This window comes from Oncorhynchus masou, chromosome 8 (assembly GCF_036934945.1).
Source record: "Oncorhynchus masou masou isolate Uvic2021 chromosome 8, UVic_Omas_1.1, whole genome shotgun sequence".
In the NCBI taxonomy this organism is placed as follows: Eukaryota; Metazoa; Chordata; class Actinopteri; order Salmoniformes; family Salmonidae; genus Oncorhynchus; species Oncorhynchus masou.
The window spans coordinates 44,061,760-44,079,031 of record NC_088219.1 but is presented as its reverse complement, the minus strand read 5'-3'; the positions used below and the strand labels follow the sequence as shown (position 1 = coordinate 44,079,031).

At 43.6% G+C, this 17,272-nt stretch overlaps 1 protein-coding gene across 3 annotated transcripts in view; it reads right to left on the bottom strand.

The window, feature by feature from the left end:
• Positions 1–13,325, bottom strand: part of LOC135544719 (volume-regulated anion channel subunit LRRC8A-like) — a 45,142-nt gene extending 31,817 nt beyond the window's left edge. For all 3 annotated transcript variants that reach the window (XR_010456366.1, XM_064972561.1, XM_064972560.1), the window contains exon 1: positions 13,206–13,325. The gene's annotated coding sequence lies outside the window, so the exon portion shown is untranslated. The remainder of the gene's footprint in view (positions 1–13,205) is intronic.
• Between the last annotated feature and the right edge of the window lie 3,947 nt (positions 13,326–17,272).

Genomic DNA, 17,272 nt, shown 5'->3' with positions numbered 1-17,272 from the left:
AACTTGACATTGTCAGGAAGGCGAGCTTTTGAGAACTTTGGCCTTTAAAAGTACATTAAGAAAACAGGGACTGGCTGCAAGAGTGAACATGTTTCTAAATGTTAACTTTATGAAGACATATTATTCAATGCAGGAGATTTAATGACGGTATTTATGGGCCAACAGCTAAATGTCATAGACAGCCTGTCTGATTATAATAAATCCAATGCTAACAATGGGAAAAAGTCGACCCGGGCCAAAGATAGGGTTAGGTACATTGACCTGAAAAACCCCAGGGCAGACTGTTGGCGCGAACAGTGACTGGTAAAGCACAGTCCACACATACGTTTCGTGATGCCAAAGGCCTTAGTAAAGAAGGAGGAATAATACATCTCCACACTTTCCAGTGGCTAATAATAGACACGTCCCAGGACGAGCTAAAATCTCAGACTGGGCTTAAGCAAAGTGCCCTGTTTAGAGACTACACAACAGTTATGGATAATCTGTTTCAAGCATCTCTGAACTTTGCTCCATTCATCTTTGCCTTGATCCTGACTAGTCTCCCAATCCCTGCCGCTAGAAAACCTTGAGCCTTGGAAGGGTGAAAAAGTGGCTAAAGGACCATAACAAAGATGAACCTTCTCTCACCTCAACAAATCCTGCAAGGAGCATAGGACCATGGAAAACAGTGTAGTGAAAAACAATCTGTCTAGTTACACCACTTCTCCACAAAAAACAACACACCAACTGTGAAAACAGAAAGCTTGCATAAGTGGCTGCCACTCTTTTCCAAGAGTTGCAAGCCTGTCTCTTTCCCTTTTTTTCTAAAGAATCTGGGTGAGGGTGGAGAATTGCTTCGTTCGCTAGGGTTTAAACCCTGCATGACGACAGCCAGGGTTGGGGAGTAACTGATTAATGTATACTGATTACAAAAACATTACTTTTAAATTTAGAAAGAATGTTTGTGAAAGAAAAGACACCTTTCTGTTCTCAATGACATTCAATTCAGCATTGGAAAAAAGGCACAATTTGAAGTTTGTTTCAGCTGAGTGAGTCTGACCACAAGTCAGAGATCACATATCCTTTTTGTCTTCTTCTAATGCATCTTAAGGCGAAAGTAATACAAAAGTAACGGAAAGCAAATGAGATTACATTACTGAGTTTGAGTAATCCAATGTCCAGGCTCAGGATAGCCTTAGCAAGAATCCTGCTAGTGAGGGCCTCTTAGCTTCCCTGAGGCTAAGGCAAACTGGTACTGCGGGGAGCAGTTAATAAATAAAAAAATTGTGGGGAAAAAAAAAATCTGGGCTTTCCCATTGTATAGATCCATTGACGGGCGCTGAGCCACAACAGGGGATGGCCACTCGATGTCTAGTCTGGCCGCAGCCGCTTTCAGACATAAAAGTCTGTGGGCCTGAGAGGGTGGGAGAACGGGGTCGTCAGTCCCCATCTCCGGCACTCTATCGAAGGATCTCCATGATATTAATCCCATTGTGATCACCCAACTCGCCTTCCCCTGACACTATGTCGTCAGCCATTGAGGGGAGAGAGTGGAGGCTAGTGGGGCGTTAGCTAGCTAGAAGCTACCTTGTGGTGAAGGTGTGCCGTGGCTAGCTCAGTGCTGGCCAAGTTAGCCTTCATCCGAAGATGCCGTGAAGGCTGAGATGGTCAGTCTAGTAAAACACAACAGGTGAATGTTGACGATAAAAGGGTGCTCACAATGCTACCGTGTTGCAGGTAGGGTATGCTAGCAAGGTTAGCTTGCCTCTCAGCAAGGTAGCCAAATTAGCCTTGCAGGGTGGGCTAACTGAGTCTCAGTAGCTAGCGGAGACTGAGAAGTAGAAAAGGATTTCAAAACAAAAACCTTCCGGTTAGTACACAACCTCTCGACAGGGTATGAAGACCACCAGTTGAAGTCAGAAGTTATCCTTCAGGGTTCATTTCTGGGTATCTAGTCAATATGCGGCGAGTTAGAGTAGTGAGACCATTCGTGAGGAAGAGAAGCAAGAATAAGGAGAGGGTGGGAAAGTGGCTCCTTTTATAGAAGTGAGAGTCTCACCTCATTCACCACTCTACCTCTGTCTCCAACAGACGCTTTTGATAGGTACTTCCATGAGAATAGGCGGTCGTAGCGAACCCCCACATGTGAGATATCAAAATTAATATTTGAAAGAGAACGACCCATTTATTAGGACATTTTTGGGGCCAGGAGTTTTTACTGATCACATGACCTGATTAGGGAAAATAATCTCTACCCTAGTCAGGACAAGAGGTCAGAAACACCTTTGTCCTGAGAAATTAATACTACTACGGTCTACTGGGGAAACAATGAAAACATCTCAAACTGAGATCATAGTGAAGCTTAGAGTGCCTACCCCCAGCAGAAAAACCCCTTCCAGTATCACAGACAAATTTCAGACATAAGCTATCTAATCAGTTGAAAGAGATTTCCCGTTTCCTTTTTGTATGTGTGAGGTCAGTTGGGGTGGACTGGGTGTAGACTTTAGTTTCCAGCTCCCTCTCTCCATGTGCACCTCCCCTTCTACCTGCACGAACTAACAGGAAGAGAATAAGGGAGTGTGGTCAATGGAAGCTCACAAAAGAGCCTCATCCAGTCCAAACCAGTCAGAAAAAAACATCTTAAGTCACTCTATTTCTTTGGATCGCTGCCCACTCTTACAGTAGCTCCCAGTTTGTCAGAAGTCTAGTTTAAACACTCCGATTGTGACCGGGGAAAAAAAGGTTTGTTTCTCTCTCTACGCTGTCCATTCCCCCCTCCCTCCACCCCCTCCCCTCTGTAGCACGAACCAAGTAACCTATCAAATGAAGTCTTTGTTTGCACAAATTTCAAGTCGTGGTGGCATGACTTCTACAATTCCGTCTGAGAGCATAATGAATAATGTGTGCCAGCCTACTGGGTGACTCAAACAGGCCGTTATACAGCTGCACAGTTCACAGTGTACCTAGCTGCACACTGAGCACTATCTGGCAGATCTGACACTGTAAAGGCAGTTCACATGGATCACTATACGGCAGCTTGAGAAATCATTACCGTTTGCCCCTGGGGTATTAAACATATCCATCCAACAACAGAACACACAACATACTTTCTCTCTTTCTGCTGGAGTTACACTACCGGTGAAAAGTTTTAGAATAGCTACTCATTCAAGGATTTATCTTTGTTTTTACTATTTTCTACATTGTAGAATAATAGTGAAGACATCAAAACTATGAAATAACACAAGGAATCATGTCATAATCAAAAAAAGAGTTAAACAAATAAAAATATATTTGAGATTCTTCAAATAGCCACCCTTTGCATTGATGACAGCGTTGCACACTTGGAATTCTCTCAACCAGTGTCATGAGGTGGTCACCTGGAATGCATTTCAATTAACAAGTGTGCATTCTTAAAAATTAATTTTTGGAATTTCTTTCCTTCTTCATGCGTTTGAGCCAATCAGTTGTGTTGTGACAAGGTAGGGGGGAATACAGAAGACAGCCCTATTTGGTGAAAGACTAACTTCATATTATGGCAAAACAGCTCAAATAATAGGGTCGAAATGATCACAAGAACGGTAAGCAAAAATCCCAGAACCACACTGGGGGACCTAGTGAATGACCTGCAGAGAGCTGGAACCAAAGTAACAAAGCCTACCATCAGCAAGGGCATTGAAGATGAAACGTGGCTGGGTCTTTCAGCATGACAATGATCCCAAACACACTGCCCAGGCAATGAAGGAGTGGCTTCGTATGAAGATTTAAGGTCCTGGAGTGGCCTAGCCAGTCTCCAGATCTCAACCCCATAGAAAATCTTTGGAGGGAGTTGAAAGTCCGTGTTGCCCAGCAACAGCCCCAAAACATCACTGCTCTAGAGGAGATCTGCATGGAGGAATGGGCCAAAATACCAGCAACAGTGTGTGAAAACCTTGTGAAGACTTACAGAAAACGTTTGACCTCTGTCATTGCCAACAAAGGGTATATAACAAAGTATTGAGATAAACTTTTGTTATTGACCAAATACTTATTTTCCATCATATAATTTGCAAATAAATTCATTAAAAATCCTACAATGTGATTTTCTGGATTTCTTTCTCTCATTTTGTCTGTCATAGTTGAAGTGTACCTATGATGAAAATTACAGGCCTCTCATCTTTTTAAGTAGGAGAACTTGCACAATTTGTGGCTGACTAAATACTTTTTTGCCCCACCGTATATGGATTAGCAATGAATGAGCGGAATATGCTAAGGCTAAGATGCAATTGATAGTATAGAATACAGTATGAGATGAGTAATGCAAGATATGTCAATATGATTAAAGTGGCATTATTAAAGTGACTAGTGTTAAAGTGGCTAATGATTTAAAGTATGTATGTAGGCAGCAGCCTCTCTGTGCTAGTGATGGCTATTTAACACATCTGATGACCTTGAGATAGAAGCTGTTTTTCAGTCTCTCGGTCTCAGCTGTGATGCACCTGCACTGACCTCTCCTTCTGGATGGTAGCGGGATGAACAGGCAGTGGCTCGGGTGGTTTGTCCCCGGTGATGCGTTGTGCAGACCACACCATCCTCAAGAGAGCCCTGCGGTTGTGGGCAATGCAGTTGCCGTACCAGGCGGTGATACAGCCCGACAGGATGCTCTCAAATGTGCATCTGTTAAAGTTTGTGAGGGTTTTAGGTGACATGCCAAACTTATTCAGTATACCTTATTAGGTATGCAGGTCAGCTTTGACATTAGTTTTGCACATTGGTGTTAAACTAGACATTGGGCCGATGCTGGCTTTTTTAGAAATATATCGGGCATCCTTAGTTGAGACGCAGGGCCTCAAGCTCAATGATGATCTTGAAGGGTACTATGGTGTTGAATGCTGTAGTCAATGAACAGCATTCTTGCATAGGTATTCCTCTTGTCCCAATGGGATAGGGCAGTGTGCAATGTGACGGTGATTGCGTCATCTGTGGACCTATTTGGGCAGTAAGCAAATTCAAGTGGGTCTAGGGTGACAGGTAAGATAGAAGTGATATGATCCTTGACTAGTCTCTCAAAGCACTTTATGACAGAAGTGAATGCTATGGGGCGATAGTCATTTGGTTCAGTTATCTTTGCATTCTCGGGTACAGAACAATGGTGGCCATCTTGAAGCATGTGGGGATAGGGTGGGGATAGGATAGCAGACTGGGATAGGTGGAGATTGAATATGTCCGTAAACACACCAGCCAGCTGCTCTGAGGACGTGGATAGGGATGCCGTCTGGGCCGGAAGCCTTGCGAGGGTTAACACGTTTAAATGTCTTAATCACGACGGCCACAGGGAAGGAGAGCCCACAGTGCTTGGTAGCGGGCCGCGTCGGTGGCACTGTATTATCCTCAAAGCGGGCAAAGAAGGTGTTTAGTTTGTCTGGAAACAAGACGTCAGTGTCCATGAAGTGGCTGGTTTTCCTTTTGTGGTCCGTGATTGTCTGTAGACCCTGCCACATAAGTCATGTATAAGCAGTTGAATTGCGACTACACTTTGTCTCTATACGGACATTATCCTTGTTTGATTGCCTTCCAGAGGGAATAACTACACAGTTTGGCCATATTTCCAGTCGCCTTGCCACGGTTAAATGCAGTGGTACACGCTTTCAGTTGTGTGAAAATGCTGCCATCTATCCATGGTTTCTGGGTAGGTTTTAATAATAGTGGGTACAACAACTCCTTTACACTTCCTTCTAAACTCACTCACTGAATCATACGTCGATATTATTCTCTGAGGCTACCTTAACCTATCCCAGTCCGCGTGATCAAAACAATCTCCAAGCGTGGATTCCGACTGGTCAGCCTTGCATTGAATAGTCCTTAGCACGGGTACTTCCTGTTTGAGTTTCAACTTATAGGAAGGGAGGAGAAAAATGGTCAGATTTTCTGAAACAAGGGCGGGTGAGCATTGTGGAAGTCAGAGTAACAGTGTTCGTGTTTTTCCCAGCGCGAGTGCTACAGTCGACATGCTGATAGATCTTAGGAAGCCTTGTTCTCAAATTTGCTTTGTTAAAATCCCCAGCTACAATAAATGCAGCCTCAGGATATATGGTTTCTAGTTTGCATAAAGTCCAGTGAAGTTTCTTGAGGGCCGTTGTGGTATCGGCTTGAGGGGGGATATATACAGCTGTTACAATAACCGACGCGAATTCTCTTGGGAGATAATACGGTCAGCATTTGATTGTGAGGAACTGTAGGTCAGGTGAACAAAAAGGACTTGGGTTTCTGTATGTTTATACAATTACACCATGAGTCATCAATCATGAAACATACACCCCTGCCCTTCTTCCCGGAGAGATGTTTATTCCTGTCAGCGCGAAGCACTGAGAATCCAGGTGGCTGTACCGACTCCGACAGCATATCCCGAGAGAGCCATGCTTCCGTGAAACAGAGTATGTTAAAATCCCTGATGCCAATCTAGAAAGCAACCCTTGTCCTGATTTTGTTGTTTTCTGATTGTGTTGTTACCTTGTTATCGAGGGACTGGACATTAGTGAGTAATATACTCGAAAGTGGTGGGTGGTGTGTGCGCCGCCGAAGTCTGACTAGAAGACCGCTCCAGTCTCTCTCTTCTCCGGCTGCGTTGCTTTGGGTCGGCCTCTGGAATCAGTTCAAATGCCCTGGGGCGGACAGATCTGCGTCGGGAAAGTCGTATTCCTGGTTGTGGTAAGTTGACGTCACTCTGATATCCAATAGTTCTTCCTGGATGTATGCAATAACACTTAAGATTTTCTAGGCTAACAATGTAAGAAATTATACATAAAAAAACGAAATTCTGCAAAGTTTCCTAAGAACTGGAAGCGAGGACACACTCTCTGCTGACGCCATCTTTCACAACCATCAAGCGCTATGATGAAACTGGCTCTCATGAGGACCGCCGCAGGAATGGAAGACCCAGAGTTACCTCTGCTGCAGACTATACGTTCATTAGAGTTAGAGGCCTTAGAAATTGCAGCCCAAATAAATGCTTCAGAGTAACAGACAGATCTCAACATCCACTGTTCAGTGGAGACTGATGAATGAGTCCTTCATGGTCGAATTGCTGCCAAGAAACCACTGCTAAATGACACCAATAATAAAGAAGAAAGTCGCTTGGGCCAAGAAACACTTGCAATGGCCATTAGACCAGTGGAAATCTGTCCTTTGGTCTGATGAGTCCAAATTTGAGATTTTTTTGGTTCCAACCGCCAAGTCGTTGTGAGATGCAGAGGAGGTGAACGGATGATGTCCGCATGTGTGGTTCCCACTGTGAAGCATGGATGTGGAGGTGTGATGGTATGGGGGTGCTTTGCTGGTGACACGGTCTGTGATTTATTTGAAATTCAAGGCACACTTAACTGGCATGGCTACCATACCATTCTGCAGCCATACGCCATCCCATCTGGTTTAGGCTTAGTGGGACTATCATTTGTGTTTCAACAGGACAATGACCCAACACACCTCAAGGCTGTGTAAGGGCTATTTGACCAAGAAGGAGAGTGATGGAGTGCCGCATCAGATGACCTGGCATCCACAATCCCCCAACCTCAACCAAATTGAGATGGTTTGGGATGAGTCAGACCACAGAGTGAAGGGAAAGTGCTCAGCATATGTGGGAACTCCAGGTGAAGCTGGTTGAGAGAGTGTGCAAAGCTATCATCAAGGCAAAGGGTGGCTATTTGAAGAATCTCAAATATAAAATATATTTTGATATGTTCAACACTTTTTTTGGTTACTACATGATTCCATGTGTTCTTTCATAGTTTTGATGTCTTCACTATTATTCTACAATGTAGAAAATAGTAAAAATAAAGAAATACCCTGAACGAGTAGGTGTTCTAAAACTTTTGACCGGTAGTGTACAGTGTCAAGAAAAAGTATGTGAACACTTTGGAATTATCTGGATGTTTGCTTAAATTGGTCATACAATTTGATCTGACATTCATCTACTCACAACAATAGACAAACACAGTCTGCTTAAACTAATAACACACAAACAATTATGAGTTATGTCTTTATTGAACACACCGTGTAAACATTCATAGTGCAGGGTGGGAAAAGTATGTGAACCCTTGTTTTAGTTCAGCAATATTTTTGTGATGTCGGGTGTGAACCGCTCGAGGTCATGCCACAGCATCTCAAATCGGGTTGAGGTCAGGACTCTGACTGGGCCATTCCAAAAGGCGAATCTTCTTATGTTGAAGCCATTCTGTTGATTTACTTCTGTGTTATGGGTCGTTGTCCCGTTGCGTCACCCAACTTCTGTTGACCTTCAATTGACGGACAGATAGCCTTACATTCTCCTGCAAAAAGTATTGATAAACTTGGGAATTTAGTTTTCTGTCGATGATAGCAAACTGTCCAGGCCCTGAGGCCCCAAACCATGATGCTCCCTCCACCATACTTTACAGTTCAGATGAGGTTTTGATGTTGGTGTGCTGTGCCTTTTTTTCTCCACACAGTGTTGTGTTCCTTCCAAACAGCTTAACTGTAGTTTCATCTGTCCACAGAATATTTTGCCAGTAGCTCTGTAGAACATCCAGGTGCTCCTTTGCGAACTTCAGATGTGCAGCAATGGGTTTTTTGGACAGCAGTGGCTTCTACCGTGGTGTCCTCCCATGAACACCATTCTTGTTCAGTGTTTTACATATCGTAGACTCGTCAACAGAGATTTTAACTCCATGCGACGAGCAATCCCGGATCCGGGATCCTATTTATAGCCTCAAGCTCATTAGCATAACGCAACGTTAACTATTCATGAAAATCGCAAATTAAATGAAATAAATAACACTGTCATCTCAGATTTTCAAAATATGCTTTTCAACCATAGCTAAACAAGCATTTGTGTAAGAGTATTGATAGCTAGCATAGCTATAAGCCTAGAATTCAGCCAGCAACATTTTCACAAAAAGAAGAAAAGCATTCAAATAAAATCATTTACCTTTGAAGAACTTCAGATGTTTTCAATGAGGAGACTCTCAGTTAGATAGCAAATGTTCAGTTTTTCAAAAAATATTATTTGTGTAGGACAAATCGCTCCGTTTTGTTCACGTTTGGCTATGAAAAAAACCTGTATCCAGTTATAGCCTCAGGCTCATTAGCATAACGTAACGTTAACTATTTATGAAAATCGCAAAAAAAATGAAATAAATGTGCTAGCTCTCAATCTTAGCCTTTTCTTAACAACACTGTCATCTCAGATTTTCAAAATATGCTTTTGAACCATAGCAAATCAAGCATTTGTGTAAGAGTATTGATAGCTAGCGTAGCATTTAGCGTAGCATTTAGCGGGCAACATTTTCACAAAAACCAGAAAAGCATTCAAATAAAATAATTTACCTTTGAAGAACTTCAGATGTTTTCAATGAGGAGACTCTCACTTACATAGCAAATGTTCAGTTTTTCCTGAAAGATTCTTTGTGTAGGAGAAATCGCTCCGTTTTGTACATCACTTTTGGCTACCAAAACAAACCGAAAATTCAGTCACCAAAACGCCAAACTTTTGTCCAAATTAACTCCATAATATTGACTGAAACATGGCAAACGTTGTTTAGAATCAATCCTCAAGGTGTTTTTCACATATCTCTTCATTGATATATCGTTTGTGGAAGCCTGCTTTCTTCTCTGAATTCCATGGAAAAATACTTGCAGCTGAGGTTTGCGCACCAATTTCGACGCAGGACACCGGGCGGACACCTGGTAAATGTGGTCTCTTATGGTCAATCTTCCAATGATATGCCTACAAATACGTCACAATGCTGCAGACACCTTGGGGAAACGGCAGAAATTGTGGGCTCATTCCTGTCGCATTCACAGCCATATAAGGAGACATTGGAAAACAGCGCTTCAAAAATTTTGCTCATTTCCTGTTTGAAGTTTCATCGTGGTTTCGCCTGTAGCATCAGTTCTGTGGCACTCACAGATAATATGTTTGCAGTTTTGGAAACGTCAGAGTGTTTACTTTCCAAAGCTGTCAATTATATGCATAGTCGAGCATCTTTTTGTGACAAAATATTGCGCTTAAAACGGGCAATTCTTTTTATCCAATAATGAAATAGCGCCTCCATAGCTTCAAGACATGTTCCAGAGATTTCTGTAAGTCTTTAGCTGACACTCTACTACTCATACTAGAATTATTCTTAACCTCAGTGAGCATTCTGAGCTGTGCTCTTGCAGTCATCTTTGCAGGGCGGCCAGTCCTAGGGAGAGTAGCAACAGTGCTGAACTTTCTCCATTTATAGACAATTTGTCTTACCATGGACTGATGAACATCAAGGCTTTTAGAGATAATTTTGTAACCCTTTCCAGCTTAATGCAAGTCAACAATTCTTAATCTTAGGTCTTCTGAGATCTCATTTGTTTGAGGCATGGTTCACATCAGGCAATGCTTCTTGTGAATAGCAAACTCACATTTTGTGAGTGTTTTGTATAGGGCAAGGCTGCTCTAACCAACATCTCCAATCTGGTCTCAATGATTGGACTCCAGGTTAGCGGACTCCTGACTCCAATTATCTTTTGGAGAAGGTTCACATACTTTTCCCAACCTACACTGTGAATTTTTAAATTATGTATTCAATATAGACTAGAGAAATACAATAATTTGTGTGTTATTGGTTTAAGCACACTGTGTGTGCCTATTGTTGTGTCTTTGATGAAGGTCAGATCAAATTTTATGACCAATTTATGAAGAAATCCAGGTAATTCCAAAGGGTTCACATACTGTATTGCCACTGTGTGTGTGTGTGTGTGTGTGTGTGCAATATATATATATATATATATATATATATATTACATTATAATCACATGGTGAAGCCTGATTGAACTGCAACATATCTTTACCACTCAAATTGTTTCCCTGACAGTTGCCTGACATAGTATTCAAGTAGGCAGGTAGAGAGCTTAAGGCTTACCTGCCACCCCTCCTGCATCTTAATTTACGTTATTCCCCGGTAGATTGATCGACGTAGTCTGATCGTCTGGGCTACAGAAATCTGAAAGCATACCCCTAACAGAACAGTCCTTGTGTAGAAATGGGGGTACAGGAGAATAGTAATGCCCAGCTGAACACTGAACGGTAATGCATTTCAGTAAGAGATTACCTGAGTCTGTTTTCGGTCTCCATCCAGAACAAGCAAAGATGATGACGAGTCTGTTAAATACTATGGCTTGTTTTATGTAAGGCTTTGAGGAGAGGAGTAAAATAAGAGAATTTGGTGGCCGGTTTTCCGATCCTACCCTCAGCCTTATGTAGGTACAGTGAGTCAGTGCTCCCACCTTCTGAAGACAAAGCTACCATTGTCCAGGCAGGGCTGCTTTGTCCAGGCAGTGTTGACTGGCATACATTAGAAAAAGGGCCAAACATAGAAATATAATTACTAGAAGGCCCGTCACCACTGCGATTTGTATGTACCATGATAGGTACACTAATTGGAGATGCTAGTTCTAATAATTATATTTCTATGGGGCCAAACCTGAGCCAAACTTATATCCCTGAGTCAAGGCCAAATAACATCCTCCAAGGGCATTACTGCTCTTTACCTGGAACTACAGGGAGACAATCTTAGAGAAAATATCAAAGAATGGTCCCTGTGAAAATAGGGAACAAATACTATACCTCTAAAAGAGCATTAAGATGTTGAGTGATGTAGCTGAAATTCATCAGAGGGTGATTTGCACTGCCAAGAGGATCCAAGGACAGTTGAGAGACTCAACATTTAAAAACAAATGACATTTGATTTACAAACATGGTGGTGCGTAGCAGACAAACAAGCCATTTGTTAGCAACCTAATCAACACCACGTACTCGACGAAGAAGTTAGAGGTCAAGTTGTTTGTAACATTTTTACACACAGGGTAATTACATTGTGTCCCTCTTTATGTCAGCCTTGTAAAAGAGATGTTGACTTTCTTCAACAATGTTTTGAAAGGAGACCAAGGCTGAGACAGTAGCACAGTCCAGTGCATAGGATTAGCATGAAGGCTGTTTGTGTTTGTTATGATCTGGTGAGTAACTTCAAAAATAACACTCTGCAGAACATTCCAGTGACCTCGCCGATGTCCATCCCTGGGGACAGACAGTGTCACAGAGAGACAAGATGTCATCATCATTTTATGTCAGGGCATCCATGCTCAGGTGTTATAATTGGGTGGAGGGGGACATGTAGTGGTGGCCGTTTCTTTTGGAATAAATAGCAAGTTTGTGAACAGTTCAACCTCTGAAATAAAAACACTCCAATTTAGCCTTGATGTCTAACTCACATACAGGGTTCTGATGGCATCAATGTGATGTGTGCATTTCATTTATAATTTTCTCCATGAGGTTCAGTGGACAATGTTAAGTGGCCTGGCTGGCAGTCCTATATGATGTTCTGGACAGTAGCCTACCTGAGGTGCCCCCAGGGCAGGTAAAATGCCAACAGACAGCAGAATATTGCTTTTGGCACTAGCGCCAACTAACGCTAACTAGCAAAACATTATTATTTGTTGTTTTACAAATCGATTCTTGGAGTCAAAGTATCGATATGTCGTCCAAAATAATATCGCGACATGTAACTGTATACATTCTTCCCCCATCACTATCCAAATCCATTATTTGCTGAAATGCAATTGCATAGAATGACATGTTTTCAACTGATGTGCTATTACAGACTGTAGATAATCCAAGACCTGAGCATTTGAAGGCCCACTCAATATGTGCTTCTGTGTGCCATTGTTTGAGCTGATATTAGTTGTTGTTTTTTACAATACATGTTGTAAAGGCCTACTTTACATTTTTCCAAATAATCATTCCATATTGAAATATCATCCCATGACATTAATTTAACAAGTGTATATCCAGAAATCATTCATAATCGTCACCAACATTTTATCCACATTGAAACGATTTATAGGAAAGTGATATACAATTGCCTACCTATAGACTGGTGTAACATTAACCCGCTGTGAAATCATAAAAAGACTAACAGTCTAAATGCGTGTGCCAGGTGCCGGTTGAATGGCACGTGTTATGGCTCCAACAAAATGCAATCTGATAATGAAGCAACAAGCCACAAAATACAGTTTAAGTTTATATATAAAGTCGTTTCGTGTCTATAACAAAGGTAGAATTACGTTATCACCGACAGTCTTTGTTGGATTCCTAAACAACACCCCGGTGACGCTGTTACGATGTCATACACAGGAGTCGCATTTTTTCTCTGAACATCATAATGTGTAAAGTCCTTACTCACCTAATTTGTTACAGTAACTGTCTTTATCCTCTTCAGCACATAATTGAAACATTTCGTATTGTTTCACAGACGGGCAATGTTACCGTTCACACTAACCATCCGCAGCACGTTTGTGTCGTGAGCAACATTAGCATATAGTGGAATCGGCGGTTCGCCTTCAAAATAAAAGTCTGCAATTGAAACTGATGCAAACGGATAAAAAGTCAAAACATGCCACAATTGAACTATAATTATATACAAATTAACAAAATACAATTATTAGTTAATTTGAACCTCCCAAAAGTATAAATCAGTTGATGGGGATGTATTTGAATTCAGAATTTCATTGGGGGCATACTTATATACACTGTACAGACTAACCTCTGGATTGTGCACCCATGAAATGGGAGATCAGCCACTCAGTGACACCCACAGAACACCACAATGTAGAATTTACACAAATATTAGTGTTTTAGCTCTTATTGCAAGGCTTTAACTGTGGGAAATCACCATCCCAGTCAGTATATTGAACACTCATATTGAACTGCACAGCCTGACCTATGGATTGTGCACCCGTGAAATGCAGTGTGGAGAAGCTACTCTGGAAGTTTATTAAGTTACCATGTAGTTCCATCTGGATGAAGTTAATTAAGCTACACTAAAACTACCCTCGCAAAATATACATTTCTTAACTAAAGTTACTTTGATGGATGGAAACTACAAATGTAATGGCTGTGCTCAATGCAATGGCACTCATAAATGTAGATCCTTCAAACACCCCCAAAACCGGGAAACAAATCCCATTCAAAGGTGTTATCACGTGCTCCACTAAGGCAGTTATTTATCTTATAACTTGTCCTTGTGGTATAAATGACGTGGGTAAAACAAAGCGTGAATTAAAAGTACGTATCTCAGAGCATCGTAGCACCATTAGGTGCAAAAACTTTACTTACCCAGTTGCGGCCCACTTCTTGGAAGAAAACCACTCGATATCTTCTCTATGTTATATTGGCATCGAACACGTCACCCTCCCAAGGAGAAGGGGTGACCTCGACAATTTATTGTTAAAACGAGAGGCTGCCTGGATCTTTAATTTAAAGTCCCTTGCTCCCTTCGGTCTCAACGTAGACTTTGATCTGAAGCCATTCTTGTGATTATTGTGATTTTGCTATTGTAAATGTTTGTAGGCTTATGTAGCCAAATTGTATCTATGATTGTATGCTATCCATTTATGTTTTATGTATGTTATTTTAATATTTGAGAATTATCCAATAATATCAGGCCACAACTGGCCATGATTACAGACACCTGTGTGTGTCCTTTGACACTATATAAATGAGTAATCTCACAGCGTTTGTTATTATACCCTGATGAAGACAGCTTGTCTGTCGAAACGTTGGACATAAATAGTTTTGCATCTGAGCTCCTAGTGTCCGGCTCTCCATTTTTTCAAATGTTCTACTCCGATAGCAGCAAGACTAAATAGGTGTAGTTTATTTCGCCTCTAGATTACTTTGAAAGTAATTCACTACATCCAACCTACTTCGTGATAAATGATCATATGTAAATCTGAAATGTCATCACTTTGGGGTCATAGATGTAGGATCTTAATTTGAGTCAGTTTGCTACAGTAAGACAATAATCATGCAACAACAGGGAATGAGAATTATAATTAATTAACATTTTTGTAGGGGTTGATACATTTGTGAGGAAAAATCAAGTCTGACTGTAGCGGGTGCGTAATGGGTGGCAGAGAAGTCAGGCGCAGGAGAGCAGAACTGTGTGATAACAGGAGATTTATTATGTAAAACCAACGGCATCTAGAACAACAAGATAAATAGGCACAAAAATAACCCACCGTGCGCTAACGGGGAACGTGCACAGGCACTATAATAAACAATCCCACACAAAGGCATGGGGGGGGGGACAGAGGGTTCAATATGCAACAAGTAATTGAGGGAATTGTGTGAGGTCTGAGGAAAAACAAGGTGTGAGGTGTGAGGAAAAACAAGAAAACACATGGAAAATGAATGGATCCGGATCGATGATGGCTAGAAGACCGGCGACGCAGACCCGGCCTTGGGGACAACTCAGAGGGCGAGGCGCAGGGCGATCTGGATGGAAACGGTGGAACTCCCACAGCATTGAAGGGTCCAATATGCCCTCCGGACCGTACCCCTCCCACTCCATGAGGTACTGAAGGCCACTCGCCCGACGCTTCGAATCCAGTATAGAGCGAATGGAGTACCCCCGGGCGGAGGAACCTCTCGCACCTCAGACTCCTGGAGCGGGTCGTTCACTCTCCTCAGGACTTTAAAAGGCCCCACAAACCGCGGACCCAGATTCCGGCAGGGCAGGCGGAGGGGCAGGTTCCGGGGCGAGAGCCAGACCCGGTCCCCCGGTACGAACACCGGGGCCTCACTGCGGTGACGTTCTGCGCTGGTTTTCTAGCGCGGCACAGCCCGCTGGAGGTGAACATGGGCGGCATCCCGTGTCTCCTCCGCGCGCCTGAACCAGTCATCCACCGCAGGAGCCTCGGTCTGACTGATGCCAAGGCAACAGAACCAGCTGGTACCGCAGTACGCACTGGAAGGGGGAGAGGTTAATGGAGGAGTGGCGGAGCGAGTACTGAGCCATCTCAGCCCAGTCCCCCAGCCGATCCTGGCAAAACGACCACAGAAACCTGCCCACATCCTGGTTCACTCTCTCCACCTGCCCATTACTCTCGGGATGAAACCCCGAGGGTAAGGCTGATCGAGACCCCCAGATGTTCCATGAACGCTCTCCAGACCCTGGATGTGAACTGTGGACCCCGATTAGAAACTATATCCTCAGGCACCACGTAGTGCCGGAAGACGTGAGTGAACAGGGCCTCCGCAGTCTGTAGGGCCGTAGGGACACCGGGCAAAGGGAGGAGACGGCAGGACTTAGAAAACCGATCCACAACGACCAGGATCGTTGTGTTGCCCTGTGATGGAGGAAGATCTGTTAGGAAGTCCACCGACAGGTGCGACCACGGCCGTTGTGGAACGGGTAGGGGTTGTAACTTCTCTCTGGGCAGGTGCTTGGGAGCCTTGAACTGGGTGCACACCGAGCAGGAGGAAACATACACCCTCACGTCCATGGCCAAGTTGGACCATCAGTACTTCCCACTAAGGCAACGCACCGCCCGACCGATGCCAGGGTGACCAGAGGAGGGTGACGTGTGGGCCCAATAGATCAAATGGTTGTGGACAGTAGACAGAACGTACAGGCACCCAGCTGGACACTGGGGGGGGAGTGGGCTCTGTGCGTAACACCCGCTCTGTGTCCGCGTCCAACACCACCGGTGCCACCAGGCAAGAGACCGGAAATATGGGAATGTGATCCATGGACCGCTCCTCTGTGTCATACATCTGGGACAGTGCCTTAGCGTTATGGGAACCTGGTCTGTAGGACAGAATGGAGAAAAAAAAACAGATAAAGAACATGGCCCACCTTGCCTGGTGAGGGTTCAGTCTCCTCACCGCCCAGATGTACTCCAGATTGCAGTGGTCAGTCCAGATGAGAAAAGGGTGTTTAACCCCCTCAAACCAATATCTCCACGCCTTCAGAGCCTTGATAATAGCCAACAGCTTTCGGTCCCCCACATCATAGTTTCGCTCCGCCGGGCTGAGCTTCTTTGAAAAGAATGCACAGGGGTGGAGCTTTGATAGCGTGCCCGAGCACTGAGAGAGCATTGTTCCTATCCCAGCCTGGGATACGTCCACCTCCACTATGAACGCCAAAGAGGGATCCGGATAAGCCAGCACGGGAGCCGAGGTAAACAGAGCCCTCAGGTGACCAAAGGCCCTGTCTGCCTCAGCCGACCACAGCAGCCGCAATGGTCCCCCCTTTCTGCAATGAGGTAATGGGAGCTGCTACCTGACCAAAACCCAAGATAAACCTCCGGTAGTAGTTGGCAAACCCTAGAAACCGCTGCACTTCCTTTACCGTGGTGGGGAGTCGGCCAATTACGCAAGGCTGAAATGCGGTCACTCTCCATCTCCACCCCTGATATGGAAATGCGGTACCCTAGGAAGGAGACGGACTGTTGGAAGAACAGACAT